Genomic DNA, 16525 nt, shown 5'->3' with positions numbered 1-16525 from the left:
ACCTCAGATGACATAGAAAACTTGGTAAGAAGGAAGCTGTTTTCACTACACCCCTAACTGGTTCTCAGTCATCTAGCAGAGTTATTGGGGGGTTACCCGAGTCATCTGTGACAAATAAAAGAAAAAGCTCTTCAGAGGAATGGCTCTGTCAGTAGAATCTTCACTTGAGAACCATCAAATATTTTGTCATAACAATTTTAATTCCAGAAGGCTAAATTCTATAAAGATGTTGAGCGAAGAAGAAAAGTCAAGGAAAACCAAGAAAAAGTGAAAGGGCACAGAAGGGGGAAGTTCCAGAAAGATTACAAAAGTTGCAGTATGCTTTCATAGTGAAAAAGTCAGGGAAAAGTGAGCCTCTTAACAAATACAGTTCTGTGCAAATAGGAAAATCTTTGCTGAGAAACTCGTTCACCTAACCCAATCTAAGGCCAAAATACTATTAATGACTGTCAGTGGAATCTCTTCTAATAAAAAGAACTTAAAAAAAAAAAAAAATTGCACTTCAGCAGAGCTACTTTTAAGGTCTTAAACAAGCTTTTAGTGACTGCCTGCTGCCTCTTTCATCCACTTGAAAGTCATTTATCTAACCTATATAGCACTCAGCTTTGAGCAAACAAATAGATGAGCACTGATAAACAATTAAATTAGAATATTTGCTGCAAATCACTGGAGATGGGAGGTTGTGCAACATTATGCTGGGGCAGTGAGCACACGAGTGGTAAGCAATTTGTAACATTAGCTAGAACAAAAGAAGAAATCCAAAATGGAGGCAGGGTGAGGGTGTAGATTTTCACTCATCTCTGAAAAGATTCACTGCTCTATGAAGATTAGATACAAATCCACTAATTACAGAGAAGTCATAATATCCTTCTCCTTTCTTAGTAATATTTAACTATGCTTAACCAATTGCTTACGGACAGAAGAAAAGCAAACTCAGCTCTAGATGAGATATCTGAATACTATAGAAATGCATGTTTCAGAAACAAAGGCTGTCTCCACATTATTTACATTTGTGGTATATTTTTCATTTTACAATCTTCAAAATACTGGTCTTGGATTTCTAAAATATTTTTAAAAGCAGCAAGTCAGCATAGTTCTGCCCTTCATTACTCTTTTCTGATGGAAAAGAGACTGCTCTGGTTTTAAAAAAAATCAACTTTCTCACAAAATGAAACCTTAAACATCTTTTGCTTCTCCATCTCACATTAGTGACTTTTAAAACTGAATTCTTATTCTCAAACTCGGCACAATTAAAATATGAAGAAAAAAACAAGCTCATATGCAAAGCACAAGTACTACAAATTCTAGGAGTGTCAGAGAGAGACACCACTGTAACCACTTTAATTAAATATTTACAGAGAGCTTGTCTGCATAGCTAAACATCAAGCAAACAAACCCAAGTTTGAAATCAGATGTGTTTAGCTGGATTGAAGATTGCTTTCTCTCTCACCCACCTAAAAAGCAAAACTTAGATAAGAATTTCAAAGTGAAGTTTGGAACTGAAAATGACTGCTTTCTGAGTCCCAGTTGAGATGCTAATTTAAAAAAAAAACAAAAAACAAAAAAAAACACCACTAATATGACGGGTTCTCCTTCAGCAATATGTTACATGCCAGGCTGGGGGGGAGAAATCCTCATTCTCTTACAACATGTTCTTTAACTAACTCCCAGTTCAAATAAAGAGCTTTGCCCAGACCTTTACACTGAGGCCAAATCTACGCTGCGAGCGAACTCAGGACAGCTATACCTCACTTTCTGCCAGCAAAGGGCTTTTAAGACGGGTATAGCCTTCTTTGAACAAAATATTTTTGCCAGAACTTACTCAAGCCTCCTCAGACTAAACCTGCACTGGCAGACATAACTTTTTTGACTTGAGGAATTATGCCGGCAGAAAATAAGACAAAAAGGCTTGCCAGAATTGCAAAGGCCTACTTAATGCTTTACCTATGTTTATTTGGTAAAACAAAAGTACAAGAAAACACCTTAAAAGCAGCTCTTAATCATTACTTCTGTCAAAAGTGTACATGACCCTAATCCTGCCATTAGAGCATCTAACCCGTTTAAAACTGCTTCTTCCTACTACTGTGGCAGTATTGTCCTGTTAGCCACACTCTGCTACATTAACTATATACAGACAGTGGAGATTCCTCGTCACAGTGAGCTAGCTGCAAATCTCCTTAGCTCCATCAATCGCCACCTACAAGTCGCAAAATACAGAACCATTGTAGGTAGCTCAGGTCATAATAAATCGTGTATGTGTGAGAGATAGAGAAAAAAGCAAGGGTCTTGAAATTTCTTAAGGGTTTCCATTCCCCTTGAATTTTCTTTCTCCCACTGTTGCCCCCTCAATTGTCTATCATGCAGGATCCAGAACAGAGTTTTGGCTATATCTCTGGCAAGGAGGGAACTCAGCACACACCTGCTCCCTGAATTTGGCAGTTGCTCAAGGTAATACAGGTTAATGGCATTAGATCACTCCAGCTGTAGCAGTACCAGGATTACTTTAACCTGCAACCTGTCACAGTTTCTTCTAGGAGTACAAGATGTAACCTTGATACACTGCGATAGCTCTGCAAGCAGGTCTTAAGAGAAGCACTTTGTACTTCTTTGAGCAGTTGTCTTCTACAGAAAAAAACAGATTGGATTTTATCCTTCTCTATCAACAACAACAATCAGTTAAACAGCACTGCACTTGCAAAACTGGAAGTAAAATTCCACAAATCAATTTCCTTCTAGCATCTATCAGCCTGCTTGGTCTAGTCTCTGCTGGACTCATTCACTCAGCATGCTACCTGAAGTATTCTATTTTATCCATGTCATTGCTCGTTCCCACACCTTGCTTGGTTTAGTGAAGGACACAGCACAGTCCACAGCAAAAGCCCAAGTCCAAAACAGATTTTGTTTATTTCCCCATCTGACGTGGACACCAATGAAGAGAACAATTTACACACCGCCTCTATTTAATCTTCTCTAAATGGGAGGCCAATACTACTTCTTTTGGCAACATTCAATCATGTTAGCAGGTGACAGTAAGAGTCAATGCCTTATTTTAGGTTTGAAAAACCAATGAAACAAACTTTGATAAAGGTTTCAAAATTATTTTTTCAAGCTCAGATTTGTTGTCATGTTCCCTTTACAAATACATGAAATCTTCAGGCTCATATGATGCAAGTTTAATTGGTAATATACATACATGCATGCTACATTCGGCTTACATAGACTGCAGCATTTTACCTCTCCTTAGAACTCCTTTAGGACATTAAAATGTTTCTAAATTACTCACTTGTTCCATATCCTGTTTAAGGATGCTAAAATTTTACACATGCACAGCAAAAATTACTAATTCTATCACTTCCTACTCAGTTCACCTCTTCCCTTCAAAAAAGCTAAACTAGTCATAGTTGTCTACAACAGAAACTCCAATTCATAGGCTGCAGACTTTTAAGGGACTATTTCTAAAGGATCTGCAAAAGGCTAGAGAAAGCAAGCATTCTGTCAATATGCTCACATTCATTCTGTAAGAACACACTATCAGACCTGTCAGTTACACAGTGCAAACCACTGCTAAGAATGGCTCGTCCACAAACTTAAAACCTATCATGCATCGTGGACCCTCATTTTGGCTACTGAAGAACAAGAAAATATTATCCCGTGGATATAATTATCTCATTACTTTTGCAAAACAGAAGCAAGTTGATGAAACACTGCTGTTCAACAGAAAGAATTTCCACAGCATACGGACTAATTAAAGCAGAAGCCATGCTTGTTGTACCGCTCACAGTATGGCCCCACTAGCCTCAAATAGTGTGTACAAGTCACATGGCTATTTTTTCCCTAAGAATCCAGATGCATTTCACATGCTACAGAGATCTTAATGGCTTCCATTTAGCAATACTCTATCTCAAAACTAGCCTGCAAATACTTCAATTTCATCCTGGATTAGAGCAGCTATTTCCTGTAAGGACTGAAAGTTTCTCCACCTCTATCTATGGTCTCTGCTTCCTAGTTTGTTTTTTATGAAACTATTTTAAAGTGAGGCTGAGTATGAGCCAAAGGTTTAGTCAGGGGCATCTTATTCTTACCTCTCATTTGCTGCCAAATGAGCAAAACTGCAAAAGCCATATCAATGAGAAGTAAACCAGTTCTACCATATGACTATCTCCCTTTCCAACATCTGTCCACCTCTCCAATCTGTGGGATCAAACAGAAGCACTTTAAGCAATATTGAGACAAATTATTGCCAAGAGGAGTCTCTGTGACATCTGCAAGCCTACAGATTTTTTCTATAAAGAATGCTATATATGCATAATACCTTGCATAACATAATTAGACTTGTACCAAAAGAGTACACGGGATTTACTGAACTCCAAGGAAATAGTCTAGACTTGCAAGCTAGGACAAAATTGGATCCATCACAAAATGTTTTAAATCCAACTTGGTTCTCATGTTAGCTTATTTAAGTTCAGCCTGAACCAGACTGATTTTCTAATTTATCCTTAGCAATAGCCAATACTGCAGATAAAAGACTGCACTCATCATTCTCTCCCTCCATTCTAGCTGTTACATGTTTACCCACCCTGTTCATGCTGCACCAAAACTCAAACCTACAGTTATTTGTCAATTCATACATTTTTCACTTTTTTCATGAAAGGCGGAGATTATCAACCACATATCAGCAGCAAACATCTCCTAGTCACTCTTCTTCTTGAGTACAGTCACTGAGCACCTGGTTGTCATTATCTGAACCCTTGCTACTGCTGACTGCTCTGCTTTTTGAAGCAGTTTCTTATTTTCCAGAGTTCTTAAATTTCTGTCTCTACAGACAAAAAACTGCAGAAACTGTATCAGAACTTTTAAGAACAGTCCCTGTTTTCTGTATTGACAACTTTCATGCAAGTGTTTAAGTATTTCCATCTTTCACATTTCCCAGATACTTTTTTTTTTTTTTGTCAGCATCAACCTTTGTTTACAGAGGTGATACCTTGGCTCCCGCTAGCATCACATCTTACCAGATTAAAAGCTATATTCTACTCATCTGTTCACATCTTACTCTTCATTAAAAGTATATCAGTGCATTCACTATGTCAAGGCTTATAACAAAATTTCTTCCTTGTAACATCTATCTCAACTCGCTGTTTTAAAGAGCACCCATGAACTTCCTTCGGGCTCCTTCAGTGCACCCCTACCATTCATATAGCAATCATAAGGTTGAAAATACAGAACAAAAGATAAGGTCCTTGTTGCTATCAGCAGTACAGATGCTACCAATGACTCATTCTCTGAAAAGGGATCCATACAAGACCACATACTATCAGTAACAGCCACAGCAAAAACCAAGAAATTCTGAATACTAACATTTTGTGTTGTTATTACAGATTCAAGTTCATTCTATAAAAAGCTTACAGTTTCCATTAAAAAAAAAAAACAACCACATAACCACAATGGGTAAAAAACAGCACTGAAAAGCAAGGATGAACATAATATTAACATTGTGGGTCGCAGCAGCTCCCATACTGTTGGCATTGTTCTTGAAGAAGGCTGCAGGGTTGATGCATAGAATCTAGAGCATGGTATTTTTTGTGCACAACCCTAAGAAACTAAACTGCAGTTGCGGTTCTTCAGTAAAGAAACAAAGCCAATTTCATTTTATAAGGAGCCCTTTCAAGTTACTTAGATACCAGTGTATCTAATGTATCACATGCTATCTGATCACATTTATGGGATTCGAGCAACTAACTTCTAAAAATGTATCAGAAAGGCAGGATGTTAAGAAAAACCCTGCTAAGAACATTCTAAGCCAATTCATACACCAGTTGCCCACAGGAGACCATAGTGAAGAAATAAAGCCTTCTATCACAAACAAAAGTAGAGAGGGAAAAAGAAGAAAAAGAGCCACCTTCATACAGAGCAATGCATTAAATACATGAAATACTCAGATGACTTACCTAGGGCTTCTGATAAACACAGTACTCCCTGAAAAGACAGACTGTAAAGACTTATAGGAAAACATTGACAGCTCACCCCACCAAACAACAAACAGTAAAAAAAAACCCAACCAACAAGCGCACAAAAGGAAAGCACAACCGCAGAAACACTAGTAGAAATCAGTGCTAAATTTTTAAGAGGCTGAGAATTCCGGTACCTGAATGCAATTTCACAACCTTAAGTATTTCTTAATGAAAAATGATCATTCAATGAATCATTCAATGAATTCCAGCCAGCAAGAAATGTAGTAGGAACAGGTTTGATCCTCTACAGAAAGGCTTTTCAATATCTAAAGCAGCTATAGCTATCTATGACAAGGACCAGTATTGTAATAGCTAATAGCTGACCCTAAAAATACAGGCTCAAACTGTAGGAGCTCAGGAGGTAAAGTCACAGAGAAAAGCAGTATTACCATCCAATGTATATGCTGTTTTATGTAAATGAAATGCAAAAGATTCAGTCCATAGGCAGCAGTGTGATATACAGGAAAGAGAATCAGGTTATAATCCAGTGCTAGAGATCAGCATAGCAGAAAAACGAGCAAACAAAAAAACCTCAAAAATCAGATCAACACACGCAGAGACAGAAAACACCTTTGACAGAAAGTGACAAAAAAAGAAGGTTCTGCAGAGGAACTTCAGCATATCTGGACACCTTCAGTCTGTGCTCCACAGAAAGCTGACAGAGAATTACTATGTTTTTAGCAATACTTTCTGACCTACTGCTAATATGATTCCAGATGGATTGTAATGGCAATCCCAGAAGCAATGCTAACAGCTGTATTTAAAGCCAAAAGTACAACTAGATGCTGGAGATGTTCCCATCTGAGAGCAACGGGTAAGCACACACTGTTAATAAAACATAAAACTAAGATGCACTATTACTTTGAGTCTATCATGGGTCAGCAACCGTAGAAAAAAGGAAACTTTCAAACAGAGTTAGTGACTCATTCTAGCCCAAATTCTTTCAGCACCACTGGATGCATACACTAATTATGTCATTAAAAGATATCAGAAGAAGCCATTACTTAAATGAGCTGAATAACTACAGATATGATCAAGATTCTAAGTATATCACACAAGCCTAAGTATGTGATAAACCCTTAAGACTTAGCAAATATAATTAGAAATTACTTATAGCATATACCATGCCATGGCGTCTTAGGTGTCTCCTCTCTGGGCAAAAGGCAAGACTTGTGCTTAAGCTGCGATTAAGTTCAAGGAGGACAGAGAATAAATACATTATAGCTGGTAAGAGCTCAGACAGTGAGATCAGTGCGTACTCCACACCTGAGTGTGTAAGCATAGTAGGGATGTTCATTAACTATGGAAAGCCAATTATAAGTGTATGCACAATAGCATGAGGCATACTGAAAATAGACAGCCCAAGATAAAGAAAAATTTCCCAGCCTCAAGGAATCTTGGTTAGTTCTCCAAAGACCTAAAACTGCCCAGTTCCACAAAACAGAGTCACGTCCTTTTGTCAAAAGAGACAGCAAGCCTATCATTCAGAACACCAAAATGCCACAGTTAGACCGCGGCCACAGTACACTGCACCAGAAACCCCAGGTAAAACAAGCTGGAAGTCAGTGGATTTGATGTCTTCCCTCCAGATGATAAAAAAGCAGAGACAGCACAGCAGCTGTTGACATGGATAAGCACACATGAAATACCTACCTGACTACCATGGACTAATGCAATACATCCTCATGCAACAAGCACCAGAACAGATCAGGAGCAGATACCTAAAAAGTAAGGTTTACTATTTTACAGCACGTCTTCTCCTTCCGAGGTGCAGCATGAACAGGAAACAGGCAGCCAACACAGACCAGGAGTCTGCTGCAACAAAACAAGTCAATGACCTGAGGCCACTGTACTCAGCTGGGAGAGTCAGGGTAAAGGCCACCAGCTAACTCCACAGAGAGGACAAAGCCAAAGGTGCAGTGAGACCTTATTAGAGAGCAATAGCTATTGTTTTGAAGAAACTAGTGGAGTCAAATGTGAAGATAATTACAGAAAACAAGGGCACACTGTCAGCACTAGGAGCTTCTGCAATCAGCTGTGCTGACAGGAGAAATGCACAGAGAAAGGACTAGGATACCTAAGAAGGAGAACTGGAAAAGCAGCAAATCTCCATCCACAGATGGGCTGCAAACTAGTGAAAGTAAGCATCTTTGTTAAAGCTTTCACAAGATACTGCATTTGATACTATTAAAAGACAAATCAAAACAACTCAGAATTAAATTGGAGAGAGAAGCATAAAATGCAGGAAGGAAAACTGCAGAAAAAGCTAGGAAAGTGTTCTGAATGAACTGCACTGGGAACATCTTTGTAAACAGCTCTCAGAAACCATGTGCCCTTTCCATAGTCTGTCAGTATTGTTAACAGACAGACACGATAAAAGCTGGAGTAGCTGCTGTCAGACTGCCAATATTCATGGACTGAGACCTTGACCTAAGAACAAGTCATCTATACCCAAGAGCCTAGATTTTACCCTCTGTGCATTACACTGATTGCACACGCTACCAGAATATTGACCTAAGGTAACATAATTTAATCACTTGTCCACTTATGCTCAGCACACAATCTACGCTCTTTGTAACTAATTGATTTCAATCAGAATTTCAGAGCAACCATAGACACCTTCAGGCTTGTATTTGGTACATTAAGTAATAAATATGGCTTCAGCAGAATTCTCACTTGCTTTATTTTCCCCGGCATTAACAGCACTTGTATTGCTCACTGCCTGCATCTGGGCCTGATAGTTCAACGCCAGAAGATGTTATCACTCAGGCACACCAGGATTAGTGTTATCCATGTGCTAATATTCACTCACAGAACAGAAACAGCTGGTGGCTGCACGGAAGACCTTCTCATGTCAAAACCCTTCCCATTAGATCAGCCTTTTAGAGTCTTTTACTCAATCCAACAGAGGCTTGCTTTATTCTCCTCCCTACAGAGAATCAGGATTTATCTCATGCAGTAGTGCATTTATTAATCAGTTTAATGCTTTTGCTCTGGCAAAGAAAAAAAAGAGGTCTTTTCCCTTTTTAACATTTCCAAAGCCATTCAATGTTAAAACACCAATGCTCTCCCTGCAGCCAGCTCAGCAAGAGAGATCTGAGGATAGAATGACCTCCTGTGGCAAATTCTGTGCATAACTACACAATTGCATCACTATTACTATTACTGGCTACGTGGACTACAGCAAAGATTTTGACAGCTGCTCTTGTTTCATTATTAAATTTGTAGTAACAGTTTCTGCACCAACAGTGCCAGTTTTCAGCAACCATGTTTTTTAGTGAACCAACTTTAACCCAGGAGATGCTGCACTGATGGCTTTTACATTATTTAAAACAATCTCTACAGGTCATGCATGAACTGGGGCCACTGGACCCTTTTTGAGGGAATCAAAGCAACCCACTGAAAAGCTTAAAAAAAAAAAAAATAGGCTGACATTAATTCTTGATTATTTAGTAGAGCACTTCTGACCTACAGCACATCAATGTTAACTAATCCTCCCATGCTTCTGAAGGGATAAGGAGATATCAATATTTTAACGATAAAAAGACTAACATAGAGTGATTTACTCTAGATCATGCAGAGTCTAAAAGGGAGCTGGAAAAAACAGTCTTGGAGTCTCCCTACCTATCTTTGCTAAAATAACCTGGAAATAGCAAGTGTACTCCCTTGGACTCCACTGTCCCAGGTACAATACACGACTTTAACACTCAACATTCTTCCCCAATCTATGTTTAATAGCTCATAGCAAAGACCTTCAATTCCATTTCACAAATAGATTTCTGGAGCTTTTAATTGCAGGAAAAATAACAATCATCTCAACACTAACCATAGTCTACATACAATTTCATTATGATGAGTTCTGCTTAAGTAAACAAAAATCAGTAGAAAGAATTTTTTCTACTGATTTATAGTTTACAATAATGTGTCAGTTAACTAAGTTCTATCTACAAAACTGACTGCCATTACAAGCAGCATTTATATTAAGAGAAATTAGAACCCCCACCGTACAGAAAAAACTACAAGGACTGAAAATACGAGGCAATGCTATTCTCATTAGTCATAAGTACTTGCATAGCAATTGTAACACCACCCATCAATATCCGAATCTGTATCTTAACTGGAAAAAAAACCATAAAACCTACATACCAATTTTGTTTCCTAATCGTGAGGACACTGGGTTAAAACAAGCAGGCACTTTTAGACAGTCCCATCAAAGTATTTCTTAGCCAGGGGAACAGAAAGGGGAGAGTACTCAAACACTGAAAAAAGCACCATTGCTGAACAGCAGATATCAGTTCAATAACTTTCCTTATCTCTAGCAGGCAAAAAAAAAAAGAACACATCAATCCTATTTTGTGGTTGGCTTAGAGTAGATATAAGGAAAGAAAAATAATCCTAACAAGTTCAAAAATCTGAGTTACTGTTAGAGCTGTGAGGCTTAAGCCAAGGCAGAGACAGAACAGAGTACCCACACTGCCACTTTTGTTTATGCTGCATCTGTCCTACATACAAATAACTGTAGCTTCTCACACTTCGATCCACTTCAATGCTGCTGGGTTTCTTTTTGTTTGTTTCTTTAAATCTTGTTCACAGTAATTAAAAACATTCTAGTAATTGGTCATGACTTTGCTCCTTCAAACTCAAACTTGGCAGTGAGAGATTACATAAAGTTTTCTGGAACGGGATGCAGATAACCTGCCACAGAGCGTGTGTGCACTCTGTGATGGGTTTGAAAGAAGTCTTTATAAGAACTCAGACTTGTTTACTCCCTTAAATGAGCACTGTCATTCCAATTCCTGTAATTAAATCCAAGATTTTGACAGCTGAAACAGTAGGAAGAATTGCACTGTTAATCAAAATAAGTTGTTACCATTTAGACTGCTGCCAAGAACACTTTAAAATGCTGTGTTTCAAGTAAATCTGAACTGAATCTTCACCCACCTCAATCCAATAATCGTTGTTCTTTAGCAGACAACCTGGAAGTCACAAACAGTACTCCTACCATAATGATGCTATACGCTGCTATCAGGAACACATTACACAAAACACACTCCCACCAATCACGAAACACACATATGATACATTTCATACAATCCTGTACCTCTATCCCATAACCATTAATTCCCATACAAGAAAAAACCTGAAGCCAGTCACAGTGCAACAGAAATATTAGTAAACACTCCAAACACTCCAAGCATACATTATCTCAAATTAATGCATGGTACTAGTATTACAAACCAACAACCTACACCATTTGGCTTAGGAGACAGGGAGCTAACAATATTAAACACCAAAAAAGTCTTTCCAACCATTTTTATTTTTCAGTCGACAGCTGGAGAACGCTAGCACAATTCCAATGACAAATGAAGAAGTCTCCTCACAAATAAGGAAGTTACAGGGGCATCGCAACAGACAATAAAATGCTTTACATACAATGAAAGCATTGCATTCAAAAACCAACTGTGCAATCATCAGAAGTGTCTAAAACTGCAGAAAATAGCATATGACACTAAAGATTCACACCCTGTAGAGTTTATATTTTCCATATCTGAAACAAAAATGACTCAGTTAATGAAACAAAATGCACTAGAACAGTTACTCCACAAAGTTCTCCTCTTCTTACTACAAGAAGATGGTTAAGGACCGCCTATACCAAAAATTGCAGTATTATGTATAACAGCCAGCAAACAAATGAAGAAGCCATAAGAGAAGCAGAAAGCCACTGACATTCAAAACTTGGTTAAGCAAACATTTAGAAACACTTCATTTAGAGATGATCATCATCCACAAGATTTTCTTCTTTCATCTGCAGTATGAGAACCACACTTCTCTACAGGAAAAGAGGACTTACCAACAACCAAAACCAGCTCTGTATTATGAAGAGTTGAAGGGGAAAAAAACAACACATGCTAGAGAACTGAAAGCCTCTTAATATCCTATCTTGCAGTGCAAAATGAAAACATAGATTAAAATCAAAAATCCACATCTACAGCATTCCAGACATTTGGATTTATTTCAGTTCAGTGTACTCTGCAAACTTCACCTATCAAAACTGTTAGATGACTTTTTATATACCTTGTATTATAAAACTCCTGGTTATATTAAAATTCCCTCACCAGTGATGTTTCGTTATGATTTCTTCCTCAGAAAATAAGACATAAGAAACAAGTCAACTCCACTAAAATACTTCACAAGAGATCCAAAAAACCCCACTATATTCTTGAAAATTAAATAACTATTGGGCACAAAATAAATCCAAAAAAAAAATAATATATATATATATATATACAGTAAAATACTCCAGAAGAACTTATTGGTCTGATTAATAAACAGGCAGAATATCCAGTAACTCTCAAGACTCTAATATGCTCACAATCTGTCCGTACTACTTGGCATGATATTGAATAGATCTACCAATTTATTTAATAATTTCTCTATCCACAAAGTTTGCTTGTTTCTCTCAACTAATTCAAAAGTTGAGTCCTGCCTCTCCAGAGGCATTCTATAAAAGCAGAAGTTTTACTTCAGACTTTGATCACACAGATGTTTGGAACAGTTTGGCCCCGTCTGTGCTTCAAAGAGGATTATAATGTGCTCAAAAATTCCTTCACCTGCAAAAAGAAACATATTGTCAAACACAAAAGAATTCATCAACACAAATACACAGCAACCACATTTACCTCTCCATTGCTTTATGCTGTACCACAGGACACAGGAGCAGAAGCTGAGAAAAATAAGCTTAGAGTTGCCCATGACATTTCTTGTCCATTATAAACTCTCTTTGCCACCGTGCCTGTAATTTAGCAGGTGTGGAGAGCGACGCATTGGAATGACATTCATTGTCCTGAACTACAACCCTCCATCACAACTGAATTACCTTAAATGCTGGTCTAATCTAACCACAGAGAAGATAATGACCAGTTCAAAAACACTGTCATTTCAAAAACACCAAGTCACACCCACTATCACAACACTGCTCTTAATGAAGAGCCAAGTGCATCCAGACAATACATTCCTCAGAATTTGAGGTTGGCAAATAAATAATAAAATAATATCTAGCAAAATCCTTCAAAAAGAGCTGATACTGTAGAACAATACCATAAATATTCCTGCTAATGTTAAACTCAACATCCTGCGTATGGAGAACAAATCAAATGGCCAGTTACCTAAAAATTAATACTGAATTTCTGGCACACAAGATGGTATACAGAACCATGACTGAAAGGTTTATGGATTCCATTCAGACCACCAAGATCCACTACAGCACCATCCATACAATTGCATAAGAACTGTATCCAAAGCAGGCAGAGTGCCAAGCAGCAGGCTAGCATCATGCCTTCAAGTTTAGTTTAGACAACATCCTATATTCAGGTTGCTAGCAAAGGCTGCAGAAAGATAACGTACTGAGAGCACTCTTATCACTTGTAGGTGTGCCTTTTTTGTTGTGCAACTGCCAGCCCCCTTCTTCCCAGTAGCAAAGTATAATTGTAAGAGGTGGCAGTGTAGTCAAGACAACCTTTTTAAAAGATGTAATAACTGAGGCATTACAGAACCCTGGAAACCAAGTGTCTAGAGAAAATGCCATCTCTCAAGAGATTCCAAAACATGCTAGCAATTACACTGTAATACAGCCAGAACTACAACCATTTCCCCCCATCTGCTTAAACAAGACTACTGCATAGAAAGGAATCAACAATTAACTAGAGAACATGGCATGATTCTATTGGCAGAAGCGTTCCTACCAGGAACACATCTGTAAACATTTTGTCCTAATAGTTCATCCAAATTCCTGATGTGAAATGGAAACAGATCTTGGATCACATTCTACAATCGTGACGATTTTTTTCCTCCTTCAGGGCTCAAGGAGGTAGAAAAAGAGGTCAAATCCAGAACATACAACTGTCCCAATACTCTAACTAGAAGACTATCATGGGATAGCCATTCTCTATTGTAGAAAGTAACAGCAGTAGCACTGCATGAGATACCTCATCAAAATAATTTGCGCAGTAGGCTCTGGTTCAGGACTGGTCTTTAAAAATGAACATCGCAACAGAGAAGAGCAGGCAACACAAAATGTCCAGTGAGGACCCAAGAGCTGTAAGCACACATTAGAGGCCAAAGCACCCAGCCTCATGAAGAGCACAGCAGCTGTGAGATAATGCCTGGGAAATACTAAAAATAACCTAACAGCCTCACTGGACTAAACTCTGAAATCCCTACTTAGGTGTCTGAGCCTGGCCTAGTGCAGGTGGTAAGAATGTCAACTCCACAGTTAGGATGATCAGTTATTCCACCAGTTAACAAGTTTTAAAAGAGCAAATGAAGTCTGATTTCAATCAGGTGAACGGCTCTACTTCACACTAGATAAGCTGAGACCAAAGGACATAGCTGCTTTTCTCATGAAGTAAACAATTTATGGCCAAAGAATGGAAAAACGTGCACTTACCATTGCTAAGGGCTGTAAAACTGACTGCAACTACTCAAATACATCAAGTTGTCCTCAACTGAATCCCATAGCGATTCAACTATCAGACACCTGAGCTGTTGAAATGTGGATACCACTTGATGGCATGGCCTTATTTTAAAACGCATTTTGTATTACACCTTTTTGAGCTAAAGATTAGAACTTCTTCCGGCAAACAGGAATCTCAAATTGGATTCTTTTCATACTGAATAGACAGCATTTTTTTTTCCCCAAATCCATTTTGACAGATTTGCAATTAACGTAAATAATTAGTATGTTCTGTTTCATCAGACTTTACCTTCTCAGTCATGTGATCGTATCTGTCCTTTTTGCCTTTGAAGTCTTCATTAACATCTAATGTTAAAATAGGTATTTCTTGTAGATATTCAAAATCTGTTCTGTATTGGAGCAGAAACACAGAAAACATTATTCACTGCAGAAAAAAATGTGTTTTGCAACTCCACCAGTTTTTATTGTTAAGAACCCACGGAAAAGAGCTGCACATTTGAATTACTGTTAATTCTGAATAGTAAAAAGATAAATTTACAGTGTAGCTCACAGAATACAACATTGATCTCTGAACAGGCTGTTTCCCCAGCACCTCTAGATTAATTAAATCAGACATTAGAATGAGCTCAACTGAATCATCAGCTATTTAGAGCCCTATGTGAAAAGAACTGAAGGCATATTACATGCCCTCTCAATAAACAACATGCCATAAGAACAAGACCACTAAGGATGTATAGATAGAAATATTCCTGGAGTTTAACCATATCTATCTAAGGACAAGCTGAAGTTTCACTGGTAGAAAAAACATTAGGAAGCATCCTTAATGCTACTTATCCATCCCAAAGTAATTGTTAAACAAATCCTACCGCAGTGTCTTATGCTGAAGCCAGCTTTCATGTTTGTAGTGAAGCTTCTCCAGATATTCAATAGGAATTTCTTGCTCTTCATCCCTCCCACGCAAGTAAATCCTATTTAAGCATTTCTAAACACAGAATTAAAAAGAAAAAAAGATTGGTTGTTTTTGCAGATACGCAGAGAAAGTCCAGTTCAGTAGTCCAGGCTTTTTGTTTTGTTTTGTTTCTTCTAACCTTCCTGTGGTGCTAAACGTACTGAAAATGAACGTTCAACTTGCTGCTGACCTTAGGAGCATAGAAACATTGCTCCACACTCAGCAGATTGAGCCAGCCCACTGACTACATCCAAAACAAAAGGACCCAAGGAGAAGGACTGTCCCCAGCGGTTTTCAAGAAAAGGGAAGATGTTACACTGAGTTCTGTGACTTAGTGGATGGTGGTGATGGGTTGATGGTTGGATTAGATGATCTTATCGGCCTTTCCTAATATAATGGTTCTATGAGACATTTTGCATTATTTCCCCACTGTAAGGAATGTCTCAAATTAGCTTTTATATTGCAAGGAAAAAGAACAGAAAAAAAAAAAACGTGGCATTAAAGAATGGCACTTCAAAGTCTCATTACGTATTTCTGTCTCTGAAGAACTCAGTTTTTGAATGCAATACTTTGTTTCAGTCATGCTTTTTCAAACTCTTTTTTTTCCCCTTCTTTTGAGCAAGTTTCATACTCAAGAACTGCACTTATGTTAACTTATTTTAAAACACATTAGACACCCAAACACCAAAGCATTGCACTGAAACAGCACATCAAGCGCACGCACTCATCTAGCTTAGCTCCATTACTCCTGCTCAGAGGCTTCACAAACACTCACCCCACATTTGCTGGGGCATTGACTACCAATTATTCTATCACAGTAAAGTTCCTGGAGCTAATTTTGTACTTTTCACCTCTTTTACTACCAAAAGTACTTTCTGTTTATCACATAAACATCCTACTTTTATAATTATAAAACCATTTCTATCACATTTTATTTACAAACACCCAGGCTTTAAGAACATTCTAAGTATTTCCAGACCATATTAGAAATAATTTAACAATTATAGGTCCAACTGTAGTAGTTTCCTGGAAACTGAACTCTCATCATTAGGATTCTTACACTGAAATTTAAGGGTAGGCTCAGGATTTAAAAAA

The 16525-nt window shown here is 37.9% G+C and overlaps 1 long non-coding RNA gene across 1 annotated transcript; it reads right to left on the bottom strand.

Moving 5' to 3' along the window:
• Positions 1 to 11306: 11306 nt before the first annotated feature.
• On the bottom strand, positions 11307 to 15484 carry LOC104910588. The gene is made up of 3 exons (XR_793212.3): positions 15348 to 15484; positions 14771 to 14870; positions 11307 to 12619 (listed from the first exon to the last, which is right to left on the bottom strand). It is a non-coding gene; the product is annotated as an uncharacterized LOC104910588 (long non-coding RNA).
• Between the last annotated feature and the right edge of the window lie 1041 nt (positions 15485 to 16525).

Source organism: Meleagris gallopavo, chromosome 4 (assembly GCF_000146605.3).
Source record: "Meleagris gallopavo isolate NT-WF06-2002-E0010 breed Aviagen turkey brand Nicholas breeding stock chromosome 4, Turkey_5.1, whole genome shotgun sequence".
Classification (NCBI taxonomy): domain Eukaryota; kingdom Metazoa; phylum Chordata; class Aves; order Galliformes; family Phasianidae; genus Meleagris; species Meleagris gallopavo.
Note: the sequence above shows the minus strand (reverse complement) of the source record. Positions and strands in the feature narration are given on the sequence as shown.